The 13,053-nt window shown below is 51.2% G+C and overlaps 1 pseudogene; it reads right to left on the bottom strand.

Moving 5' to 3' along the window:
* Positions 1–2,003: 2,003 nt before the first annotated feature.
* LOC121546453 lies at positions 2,004–12,658 on the bottom strand (annotated as a pseudogene).
* Positions 12,659–13,053: the final 395 nt, after the last annotated feature.

Here is a 13,053-nt window from a genome sequence, read left to right as displayed (position 1 = left end):
CACTATAATAGCGAGGGGCGGAAACTCATTGGCTAGAACTCGAATTGCTAGGGGGCTGGCCCACGTGGGGAATCATTTACGGAAAATGGCGCAGCACAGCTTCCAGAAAAACAGTTGCTTTCAAACAAGGATTTCTTGGCTAATTGAGGTAAGACCAGTGGCGTGTCCAGAGCGTTTTGAATGGGGTGGCCAAGGTGGGGCACAGACCCAGTTTAGGGGGGCCATAACATTTTCAACCTTAATCGATGCAAGGTGGATTTTTTCAATATAATTATGATGGTTCAATGCATTAAATGCTTCAGCTTAGGTTGTCAATTTCACTGTTCAAATAAATCATAAATTATTGTTAGTGTTTGCATTCAAGGTCAGGATTTTATATAATGGAATTAGCATACAGCAGTAAATTCACTTGAAAGTGCCTGAAAGTGCCATCCATCCGTGACAAATTTCTTAGGAGCTTTATAGTAAAGACATGTATTACCTTTAGTAAAAAAGTGAACACAACCATTCATGATGTTTTCATCTGACTGTCAAAAAAATCACTTTAAAAAGTAGGTTACCTGTGCACGTTCGTCTACTCCAAAATAAGTCCAGCATCTGAACAGTGCACTGTGCACCTGCCATTTGAATGGAAAATAACATCTATTAAAAACACCATAAGTTTAATGCCATTCAGCCTAAAAAGTCATGTGTATTCATGGATGCCAAGGGAAGCCAGGCTTCCCCCAAAAAAATTACAATAAAAAAAAAGAAACTGATTTCTCATTCGTGTCTATCCGTGTTTCATAATTTTCCTTCAACATGCAGCGCCCCTCTGGCTTAGTATCTGTAGCCCATCTATCTGATGTTGTCTGGCCAAAAATAATATGACATGTCATACTCTTTTTGGCCAGATAGCATCAGACACTGTACATGGGCTACAAATACTAAGACAGAGGGGCGCTGTTTTGCTCGCTCGGATGCTTTCTCCAGTGAGATTGATGAGTCTTTCTGTTGGTGCGCGTCATGGTCAAAATTATCAATATATTCAGAGATGACCTATCAGATCTCAGAATTTATGGGGGGGCCACTGGGGTAGCCAGATTTCATGCCACCCCCTGGACACGCCACTGTGTAAGACAGTAATTCTGCTCATAGATTATGCATGTATGAACTACACATTGACACATCCAGACTCAGTAGTCGCCAAAGTACCGGAGCATGTCTTTAACTTTCATTATATCATATAAAGTGTTATGAAGACTAAATGAAATTCTATCATAGAATGATTATGAGCAATAGAGATCTGTTGATCTGTTTTACCATGTCTTGGGAGAGAATGATTGCCAACCTGCAATGGAAGCATTTATAATAATATGCCATTTAGCAGACGCTTTTATCCAAAGCGACTTACAGTCATGCGTGCATAATTTTTTTTGTGTATGGGTGGTCCCGGGGATCGAACCCACTACCTTGGCGTTACAAGCGCCGTGCTCTACCAGCTGAGCTACAGAGGACCACATTTATCACATTATTGTAGCTACTGTATCACTCATGAACTTTGATATAATTTAAATTTTTATAGCATATCCAGACTACATAAAACTGTAATTTGTTTCAGCAAGTCTAGGGGGAAAATGTGTTATTTTTTATCTGTTATTTTTTATGATTTTATTGTTGATATGTTTTAATCTGATTACCTTATTTAACTCCTACTACACTGTCTCAATGCCCCACTCCCAGATCCAGACAGCCAATATGAACAAAACACACATTCTTAACACACACACACACAAATATTAAGTGCTTCAATCACTGGGCACAATAACATACAAACACTGAGCACCATTGTCCTGGTGTGGTTCTTAGCATACCCTCAAGGAAGTCAGGACTGGACAGTAGTCCTGTATTTTCAGATGGACAGAGCTTGAACACCAGTGTCAGTGCTTGTGATGCAACCAGAACTGGACCACTGTCCTGGTGGGTGTCAAGTATTGTCCTAGGTCATGGTGTGTTGCGGTCAGTCAGTAGTGGACCTGTCTCAGCAGCAGCATGAGGTCTCGGATGTGCTCAGCGCGACTGCGGGGGGACTGGTGAAGTGGCAGCTCGAAGAAGGAGAAGGTGAAGCTGCAAGAGAAGCTGAGGTTGGTGACGGGTCTGAGTGGGGGCAGGCGGGGGGCACGGGGCAGCCTGCGCTGGGGGAGCACCCTGCGCCTTACCCTCACCGCCCTGCCCTCCTCCGTGGGTGCTGTGACTGGGGGCAAGGGGGCAGGGCTCTGTCTGGACACCTACACCCCCTGACAGGTGACAGGGGAGGTGGGGAGACAGAGGTGCGGGGAGAGAGGCGGGCAGGGGGTGGAGGGATGCTGGTGAAGGAGGATTCAGACAGGGACAGCCCGCCCCACGGGGTCATGCTGTCAGGAGGGAGGTTGGCTGAGGTCTGGGCCGGCTGGGTGCGCTTCCTCCGTCCGGCCTGAGAGGGGCGTTAGAGGGTTGTCAGAGTAGGCTTGGCTGTGGATCAAGAGAGATTCTCAGTTTAAACCATGTTGAGAAGACAGTAAATGTTCAAATCGTTTTAAAGTAACTTTATTTGTCACAGATATACAGTTGAAATAGGGCAAGGTTGTCTTTGACTTTGTATACTGTACAGTTCTATCTTTTTATGTACATGTAACTCCTAAGTATGTGACATCTAAGTTTATAAAAGCATTATACTAAATCAAGATATTCATACCTGCATAGGCTATATGTTAGGATAATTGTGTGTGGTTAGGCAGATAAGTTGTATAACACTTTCACTCAGGTTATGCCATTGTGAACCTTACAGTGCATTGTTTATTATGTCATATGTACAAAGCGTATTATTTTTCATGTGTATTTCCTTGCCCTGTGTGTCTCTGTTGATAGGATCGAGTGTCTGTGTTGACAGAGAACAAAGCCAGAGGAAAACAAACACTTGAGAGCCAACAGAGATGAGAGAGGGGAGGAGACAGGAGAGGAGGAGTGGGAGAGGAGGCAGAGTTGGAGGGGCCGGAGCAAGAGAAGGAGCTGGCCTTTTAAACAGTAATGTACCAGAAATCAACACACAGACAATGAAGCAGGTTAAAATAGTAGCGCTGGTAAATTAAGTGGTGGGAAACCATAGTTGGTTCACAGTACCTGCTGGTTTCCTTCCAAAGGAGCCAATCATAGGCAACCGATCCCGTAACATCATAGATCCTATAGCCTGTGATGACAGAGCAGAGAGATCACAGTTTATTCAGACCAGAGGACATTTCTCCAAAAAGTACGATCTTTGTCCCCATGTGCAGTTGCAAACCGTAGTCTGGCTTTTTTATGGCGGTTTTGGAGCAGTGGCTTCTTCCTTGCTGAGCGGCCTTTCAGGTTATGTCGATATAGGACTTGTTTTACTGTGGATATAGATACTTTTGTACCTGTTTCCTCCAGCATCTTCACAAGGTCCTTTGCTGTTGTTCTGGGATTGATTTGCACTTTTCACACCAAAGTACTTTCATCTCTAGGAGACAGAACGCGTCTCCTTCCTGAGCGGTTGTCACGCCCTGACTCTGAGGACTTGTATTTGTTGAGTCAGGGTGTGTATTTTCTGTGTCGTGTTGTGCTATGTTGATTGTCTATGGTTGATCTAGAATGTGTAGATCTATGTTGGCCTGAGTGGTTCCCAATCAGAGGCAGCTGTTGCTCGTTGTCTCTGATTGGGGACCATACTTAGGCAGCCTTTTGGCACCTGTTAGTTGTGGGATCTTGTTCCGTGTAAGGTATGTTGTGTGTATGCTACCTTGGACTTCACGTTTCGTTTGTTGTTTTGTCGTGTGTTTAGTCGTTAATAAATATGAATGCATATCACACTGCACCTTGGTCCTTCTCGTTCATGAACGATCGTGACAGAAGATCCCACCAAAATAGGACCAAGCAGCGTGTTCAGGAGCAAACGCCGGGAACTAAACAGAAGGTTACGTTAGTAGATGTCCTCCTCGGTTGGGGGAGAATTACGAAGGAGGAGGCCGTCCGCTACCGGAGAGCGATGAATGAGGATGCCCAGGTAGGAGAGGAGAAACGGCGCCAACAGTGCCGACGACGGAGACCCGAGAGGCAATGCCAAGAACATTTTGGGGGGGGGCACACGGTGTGGACGACGAGGCAGCAGGAGGCAGCGACAGGGCGATTCTGCAGGTTAGGAGAGGAGGCCACCAGGTTACGGGGGCTATTGGTCCAGAGGGAGCAGGAGTTATTTGGTCAGAGGGAGGAGCTACAGGAGGCTATAAGGGAGAAGGAGTGTAGAGGCACGGCGAGAGGAGCTGGTTAGGCAGCAGAAGGAGCGGGTGTTTATAAGGGAACCCAGTCCCGCTCCTCGCACCAAGCAAGTGGTGCGTGTCGCCAGTCCGGTCCGGCCCATTCCTGATCCCCGCACTAAGCCAGTGGTCTGTGTTCCCAGTACGGCCCGACCCATTCCTGCTTCCCGCACAAGGCCAGTGGTGCGTGTTCCCAGTACGGTCCGGCCCGTTCCTGCTCCCCGCACTAAGCCAGTGGTGCGTGTTCCCAGTATGGCCCGACCCGTTCCTGCTCCCCGCACTAAGCCAGTGGTGTGTGTTCCCAGTACGGTCCGGCCCGTTCCTGCTCCCCTCACTAAGCCAGTGGTGTGTGTTCCCAGTACGGTCCGGCCCGTTCCTGCTCCCCGCACTAAGCCAGTGGTGTGCGTCGCCAGCCCGGTCCGGCCTGTTCCTGCTCTCGCACCAAGCCTGTGGTGCGCGTCGCCAGCCCGGCCCGGCCTGTTCCAGCCCTTCGCACCAAGCCAGTGGTGCGCGTCCCCGGCCCGGCCTGTTCCTGCCCCTCGCACCAAGCCAGTGGTGCGCGTCGCCAGCCCGGTCCGGCCTGTTCCTGTTCCTCGCACCAAGCCAGTGGTGCGTGTCGCCAGCCCGGCCCGGCCTGTTCCAGCCCTTCGCACCAAGCCAGTGGTGCGCGTCGCCAGCCCGGCCCGGCCTGTTCCTGCCCCTCGCACCAAGACAGTGGTGCGCGTCGCCAGCCCGGTCCGGCCTGTTCCTGTCCCTCGCACCAAGCCAGTGGTGCGCGTCGCCAGCCCGGCCCGGCCTGTTCCTGCCCCTCGCACCAAGCCAGTGGTGCGCGTCGCCAGCCCAGCCCGGCCTGTTCCTGCCCCTCGCACCAAGCCAGTGGTGCGCGTCGCCAGCCCGGTCCGACCTGTTCCTGTCCCTCGCACCAAGCCAGTGGTGCGCGTCGCCAGTCCGGTACGGCCCGTTCCTACTCCCCGCACCAAGCCAGTGGTGCGCGTCGTCAGCCCGGTCCGGCCCGTTCCTGCTCCACGCACCAAGCCAGTGGTGCGTGTGTCCAGTCCGGCACGGCCCGTTCCTGCTCCCCGCACCAAGCCAGTGGTGCGTGTGTCCAGTCCGGCACGGCCCGTGCCTGTTCCACCGGTGCCTGTTCCGGCACCGGTCAGCTGCTCCACTCCGGAGCCAGAGCAATCCGCTCCACCGGGGTCCGGTCCAACTCCGGTCAGCGGATCCACTCCGGAGCCAGAGCAATCCGCTCCACCGGGGTCCAGTCCAGCTCCGGTCAACCGCTCCACTCCGGAGCCAGAGCAGTCCGCTCCACAGGTGCCTGATCCAGCTCCGGTCAGCGGCTCCACTCCGGAGCCAGAGCAGTTCGATCCACCGTCGTCGGGTCCAGCTCCAGTCAGCGGTTCCAGTCCAGACCCAGACGTCAGCCCCTCTCCAGGTTCGGGGTCTCCCACACCAGGGTCCAATCAATCAATCAATTTTATTTTATATAGCCCTTCTTACATCAGCTAATATCTCGAAGTGCTGTACAGAAACCCAGCCTAAAACCCCAAACAGCTAGTAATGCAGGTGTAGAAGCACGGTGGCTAGGAAAAACTCCCTAGAAAGGCGAAAGCCTAGGAAGAAACCTAGAGAGGAACCAGGCTATGAGGGGTGGCCAGTCCTCTTCTGGCTGTGCCGGGTGGAGATTATAACAGAACCATGCCAAGATGTTCAAAAATGTTCATAAGTGACAAGCATGGTCAAATAATAATCAGGAATAAATCTCAGTTGGCTTTTCATAGCCGATCATTAAGAGTTGAAAACAGCAGGTCTGGGACAGGTAGGGGTTCCATAACCGCAGGCAGAACAGTTGAAACTGGAATAGCAGCAAGGCCAGGCGGACTGGGGACAGCAAGGAGTCACCACGGCCGGTAGTCCCGACGTATGGTCCTAGGGCTCAGGTCTCTCAGTTGGCTTTTCATAGCCGATCATTAAAGAGTTGAAAACAGCAGGTCTGGGACAGGTAGGGGGTTTCGTAGCCGCAGGCAGAACAGTTGAAACTGGAATAGCAGCAAGGCCAGGCGGACTGGGGACAGCAAGGTGTCATCATGCCCGGTAGTCCTGACGTATGGTCCTAGGGGCTCAGGTTCTCAGAGAGAAAGAGAGAACGAGAGAATTAGAGAGAGCATACTTAAATTCACACAGGACACTGGATAAGACAGGAGAAGTACTCCAGGTATAACCAACTAACCCCAGCCCCCCGACACATAAACTACTGCAGCATAAATACTGGAGGCTGAGACAGGAGCGGTCCGGAGACACTGTGGCCCCATCCGAAGAAACCCCGGACAGGGCCAAACAGGAAGGATATAACCCCACCCACTCCGCCAAAGCACAGCCCCCCGCACCACTAGAGGGATATCCCCAACCACCAACTTACAATCCTGAGACAAGGCCGAGTATAGCCCACAGAGGTCTCCACCACAGCACAAACCAAGGGGGGGGCGCCAACCCAGACAGGAAGATCACGTCAGTAACTCAACCCACTCAAGTGACGCACCCCTCCCAGGGACGGCATTGGTACGTCGTGGGAGGAAGGAGAGGGGAAGCAGCGCGCTGAGGTCCAGACCAGACCAGGGGCGCAACAGGGAGGTGGAGAGTAAGTGGTGGTCACGCCCGGAGCCGAATCCGCCTCCGAGGCGGAATGCCCACCCGGCCCCTACCCTGTTATGTTTATGTGGCGCGGTCGGAGTCCGCACCTTTGGGGGGGGGGGTACTGTCACGCCCTGACTCTGAGGACTTGTATTTGTTGAGTCAGGGTGTGTATTTTCTGTGTCGTGTTGTGCTATGTTGATTGTCTATGGTTGATCTAGAATGTGTAGATCTATGTTGGCCTGAGTGGTTCCCAATCAGAGGCAGCTGTTGCTCGTTGTCTCTGATTGGGGACCATACTTAGGCAGCCTTTTGGCACCTGTTAGTTGTGGGATCTTGTTCCGTGTAAGGTATGTTGTGTGTATGCTACCTTGGACTTCACGTTTCGTTTGTTGTTTTGTCGTGTGTTTAGTCGTTAATAAATATGAATGCATATCACGCTGCGCCTTGGTCCTTCTCATTCATGAACGATCGTGACAGCTGCGTGGTCCCATGGTGTTTATACTTGCGTACTATTGTTTGTACAGATGAACGTGGTACCTTCAGGCGTTTGGAAATTGCTCCCAAGGATGAACCAGACTTGTGGAGGTCTACAATTTCTTTTCTGAGGTCTTGGCTGATTTCTTTTGATTTTCCCATGATGTCAAGCAAAGAGGCACTTAGTTTGAATGTAGGCCTTGAAATACATCCATAGGTACACCTCCAATTGACACAAATGATGTCAATTAGCCTATCAGAAGCTTCTAAAGCCATGACATCATTTTCTGCAATTTTCCAAGCTGTTTAAAGGCACAGTCAAGTTAGTGTATGTAAACTTCTGACCTACTGGAATTGTGATACAGTGAATTATAAGTGAAATAATCTGTCTGTAAACAATTGTTGGAAAAATTACTTGTGTCATGCACAAAGTAGATGTCCTAACCGACTTGCCAAAACTATAGTTTGTTAACAATACATTTGTGGAGTGGTTGAAAAACAAGGTTTAATGACTCCAACCTAAGTGAATGTAAACTTCCGACTTTAACTGTACGTCATTGGTCAGAAGGCATCACCTCCCTCCATCCTCGGGCTCTTCAAGTACTACTCTCTCAATAGTTTACGTATTCATTCACCTCTACTGTCCATCTCCATACTCAAACCCTTCTCTCTCTCGGTGCCTTCTCCTTTTTCTGATTCACTCTCTCTTTATCTCCTCAGTGAAGTTGGCACTCTGATGGGTGCTGGATAAAAGGCAATCGGAGACGTGACTAAAATATTCATGTTCACCTATGTCAGTCTTGCCCCCCTGTAAACTTGTGCACTGACTTCCATCAAAAACCTAAATTTCACATCACAGCATTTGCATTACCCCCCTGTAAATGCTGTATCACCTGACAGGAGGGCGGGCCTAACTCTCCATTTCCTCCAATCAGCAGCCGGAAGCACTGCATCTGAGCCCACCCACCCGCAGATACGAACAGTGCAGAGAGGGCCTGTGTTGCTGTCTGTTCATCTGTCCCTCTGTCAGTCCTTCCATCCAATCGTTTGACTGCTGTCAGTGTCCGAACATTAGAGATGTGGTCGGTGAGGACCGACAGCACTCTGACCGTACCTGTCTGCAGTCGGACCGCCAGGACGATCAAGCTAGTGTCCTCTCCTCCGGTCACCAGCACCTCCCTGCAGCCCTCTCCAGCCTCCACCACCCCCATGCGACACACACAGCCCACTCCCCTGCCAAGCAGCCCCTCTCTCAGGCCCAGGCTCCCTGCCCGGCTGGATGCCTCCCCTGAGGGTTGAGATGCCAGGACCACCACCTGCTTTATGAACACCAGGGCCCCCTGGCCCACTGAGAGGCAATACTGGTGGGGGCAGTTGCTCCAGGACCGATGGCCTCCTCCACAGGGCACTGAAAGCAGCCTTTCCTGCCTCATAGGGTCCCAAACCACAAGGTGGACCGAGTGGTAGCCAATGATCACAAAGCGGGCCTCTTTACCACTCCTAGACCCAGTCCCTTCTAGTTCCTGGACCCTCTGGTCCTCTTCAGAGTCCTGGGGTTCCAGAAGCAGAACTCTCTCCAGCCACTCCATCCCCCTGCAGACCCTCAGAACCTCCAGGCCCGGAGGACTCTCACACAGCCATCTCTACCTGCGCTGTACAGCAGCCCCCGGTGCTCACACACCCACGTCACCCCCTGCTTCCCGTGCACCCCAAACAGAGAGCTCACAGGCTGGAGGGCTGGCCTCTCTCTTATCCTTATCCACCTCTCTGACTGTCACATCCCCTTTTTCATCATTGCTTTCAACCGTCCCATTACGTGCCTCTCTTCCAATCTCTTCATACCTATGCTCTGCTCCATCTCCCCTCTTCTTCTCTTGCTGGTGTTTTCTCTCTTCAAAAAGAAGCAGTGATCCTCTCCTGTCTCCACATACCCACAGTGCCCCCTGTGGACGGTTGAGGTAAACTACAGCAGTGAGCCAGCGTTTTGCACAGGAAGGCAGGAGGGGAGGACAGAGAGAGTGGTTCTTCCCTTAGAGCCAGTCCTGTGTCTCTCATCTCTACCTCCACCTGCCAACGATAGACTAGCCCCTCTGCCCCGGACGCCAGCAGGTATCCCCTGTCCCTCTGCCTACCCCACCCACAGCACACTGTGGACCTTTCCTGGCCCTGCCCTCGACAACACCCCTGCGCCAGGCTGGGACATGGGGAAGACCTGCACCCCTCCACTGAGGCTGCCTATAGCACACATCCCCTCCCTGGATGCAGCAGACCCCCAACCCATAACCCTCAACACCTCCATCACACAGTTGGACTGCAACTCAGGACCTCCTCCCACAGGAGATCCCAACACCCCCCTTCATAGAGGTAGACCTCCCCATGGTCTGTGTTGACCACCACCCTGCCCTTGCTCCAGTGCCCATCCCCCACCCCACCCACTACCTTTGGCACACCTTGGCCCTGGAAGCCCAGGTCCACCAGGCTCTCCCCCTCTCCTCGCTCAGCATTCCCCTCCCCCTTCTCCTCCTCACCCCCCACCTGCCATAGCCGGACCCCTCGATCTGCCGCCCCCCGGTGGCCACCCACCCACCCACCTACCATGGCCCTCCCCTCCTTCACTGACCGCCAGTGCCCTCACCCCCCCGGCCCGGTGTCCATTCAGTGTCCGGCCCACCCTCTTTTCAGTCTCCTGAGGGGGAATAGGCTTTGTCGTGCCCTCTTCACGACTGTCTTCGTGTGTTTGGACCATGATAGTTCGTTGGTGATGTGGACACCAAGGAGTTTGAAGCTCTCAACCTGTTCCACTGCAGCTCCGTCGATGAGAATGGGAGCGTGCTCAGTCCTCTTTTTTTTCCAGTAGTCCAAAATCATCTCCTTTGTCTTGGTCACGTTGAGGGAGAGGTTGTTATCCTGGCACCACACGGCCAGGTCTCTGACCTCCTCCCTATAGGCTGTCTCATCGTTGTCTGTGATCAGGCCTACCACTGTTGTGTGTCGGCAAACTTAATGATGGTGTTGGAGTCGTGCCTGGCCATGCAGTCATGGGTGAACAGAGAGTACAGGAGGGGACTGAGCACGCACCCCTGAGGGGCCCCCGTGTTGAGGATCAGCGTGGCAGATGTGTTGTTACCTACCCTTACCACCTGGGGGCGGCCCGTCAGGAAGTCCAGGATCCAGTTGCAGAGGGAGGTGTTAAGTCCCAGGATCCTTAGCTTAGTGATGAGCTTTGAGGGCACTATGGTGTTGAACGCTGAGCTGTAGTCAATGAATAGCATTCTCATGTAGGTGTTCCTCTTGTCCAGGTGGGAAAGGTCAGTGTGGAGTGCAATAGAGATTGCATCATCTGTGGATCTGTTGGGGCGGTATATAAATTGGAGTGGGTCTAGGGTTTCTGGGATAATGGTGTTGATGTGAGCCATGACCAGCCTTTCAAAGCACTTCATGGCTACAGATGTCAGTGCTACGGGTCGGTAGTCATTTAGGCAGGTTATCTTAGTGTCCTTGGGCACGGGGACTATGGTGGTCTGCTTGAAACATGTTGGTATTACAGACTCAGTCAGGGACATGTTGAAAATGTCAGTGAAGACACTTGCCAGTTGGTCAGCACATGCTCGGAGAACACGTCCTGGTAATCCGTCTGGCCCTGGGGCCTTGTGAATGTTGACCTGCTTAAAAGTCTTACTCACATCGGCTACGGAGAGCGTGATCACATAGTCATCCGGAACAGCTGGTGCTCTCATGCATGCTTCAGTGTTGCTTGCCTCGAAGCGAGCATAGAAGTGGTTTAGCTCGTCTGGTAGGCTTGTGTCACTGGGAAGCTCGCAGCTGTGCTTCCCTTTGTAGTCTGTAATAGTTTTCAAGCCCTGCCACATCCGACAAGTGTCAGAGCTGGTGTAGTACGATTCAATCTTAGTCCTGTATTGACTATTTGCCTGTTTGATGGTTCGTCGGAGGGTATAGCGGGATTTCTTATAAGCGTCCGGGTTAGAGTCCCGCTCCTTGAAAGCGGCAGCTCTACCCTTTAGGTCAGTGCGGATGTTGCCTGTAATCCATGGCTTCTGGTTGGGGTATGTACGTACGGTCACTGTGGGGACGACATCATCGATGCACTTATTGATGAAGCCAGTGACTGATGTGGTGTACTCCTCAATGCTATCTGAAGAATCCCGGAACATGTTCCAATCTGTGCTAGCAAAACAGTCCTGTAGCTTAGCATCTGCATCATCTGACCACTTTTTTATTAACCAAGTAACTGGTGCTTCCTGCTTTAATTTTTGCTTATAAGCAGGAATCAGGAGGATAGAGTTATGGTCAGATTTGCCAAATGGAGGGCGAGGGAGAGCTTTGTATGCGTCTCTGTGTGTGGAGTAAAGGTGGTCTAGAGTTTTTCTTCCTCTGGTTGCACATTTAACATGCTGGTAGAAATTAGGTAGAACGGATTTAAGTTTCCCTGCATTAAAGTCCCCGGACACTAGGAGCGCTGCCTCTGGATGAGCGTTTTCCTGTTTACTTATGGCCTTATACAGCTCATTGAGTGCAATCTTAATGCCAGCATTGGTTTGTGGTGGTAAATAGACAGCTATGAAAAATATAGATGAAAACTCTCTTGGTAAATAGTGTGGTCTAGAGCTTATCATAAGATACTCTACCTCAGGTGAGCAAAACCTCGAGACTTCCTTAGTATTTGATTTTGTGCACCAGCTGTTGTTTACAAATATACACAAACCGCCACCCCTTGTCTTACCGGAGTCAGCCGTTCTATCCTGCCGATGTAGCATATATCCCGTCAGCTGTATGTTGTCCATGTCGTCGTTCAGCCACGACTCGGTGAAACATAAGATATTACAGTTTTTAATGTCCCGTTGGTAGGATAACCGTAATCTTAGGTCATCTAATTTATTTTCAAATTATTTAACATTGGCTAATAGGATTGATGGAAGAGGCAGTTTACTCGCTCGCCGTCGGATCCTTACAAGGCACCCCGACCTACGTCCACGATATCTCTGTCTCCTGCAAATGACGGAGATTTGGGCCTTGTCGGGTGTCTGTAGGATATCCTTCGCGTCCGACTCGTTGAAGAAAAAATTGTCCATTACGAGGTGAGTAATCACTGTCCTGATATCCAGAAGCTCTTTTTTGTTATAAGAGACGATGGCAGAAACATTATGTACAGAATAAATTACAAATAACGCGAAAAAACACACATAATAGTACAATTGGTTAGAGGGCTGTAAAACGGCAGCCATCTTCTCCGGCACCATCTCCATAGACTGTATGATGATCTACATATGAAAATGTCAATATATTTCATTATTAACTGAAAGCGCTTCTATTATAAGAGCAGAATGTCTGACAGTACATTTGAAATCTAACCCAGTGCCATGTCTTCCCCAGGAGTGTGAGACCAGGTAGCCATGAGTATCGGCATCACCTCCTTCACAGCACTAACAGGAAGTGGTGGACCCCTCTGGGCCCCCTCCACCAGCCAGCCCAATGCCTCCACTCTCACCCACAGTGGATCCACTGGGTCTGGGACGTCCCCCTCCTGCACTTCTCCGTCCATCCTATCCGCCTCATCCTCCAGCCTGCTCACCTCTCGCCCTGTGAACTTTGACCTGCCCGACATGCGACCCCTCACCTCTCTGGCGGCAGTGCG

This window comes from Coregonus clupeaformis, chromosome 30 (assembly GCF_020615455.1).
Source record: "Coregonus clupeaformis isolate EN_2021a chromosome 30, ASM2061545v1, whole genome shotgun sequence".
Taxonomy (NCBI): Eukaryota; Metazoa; Chordata; class Actinopteri; order Salmoniformes; family Salmonidae; genus Coregonus; species Coregonus clupeaformis.
Note: the sequence above shows the minus strand (reverse complement) of the source record. Positions and strands in the feature narration are given on the sequence as shown.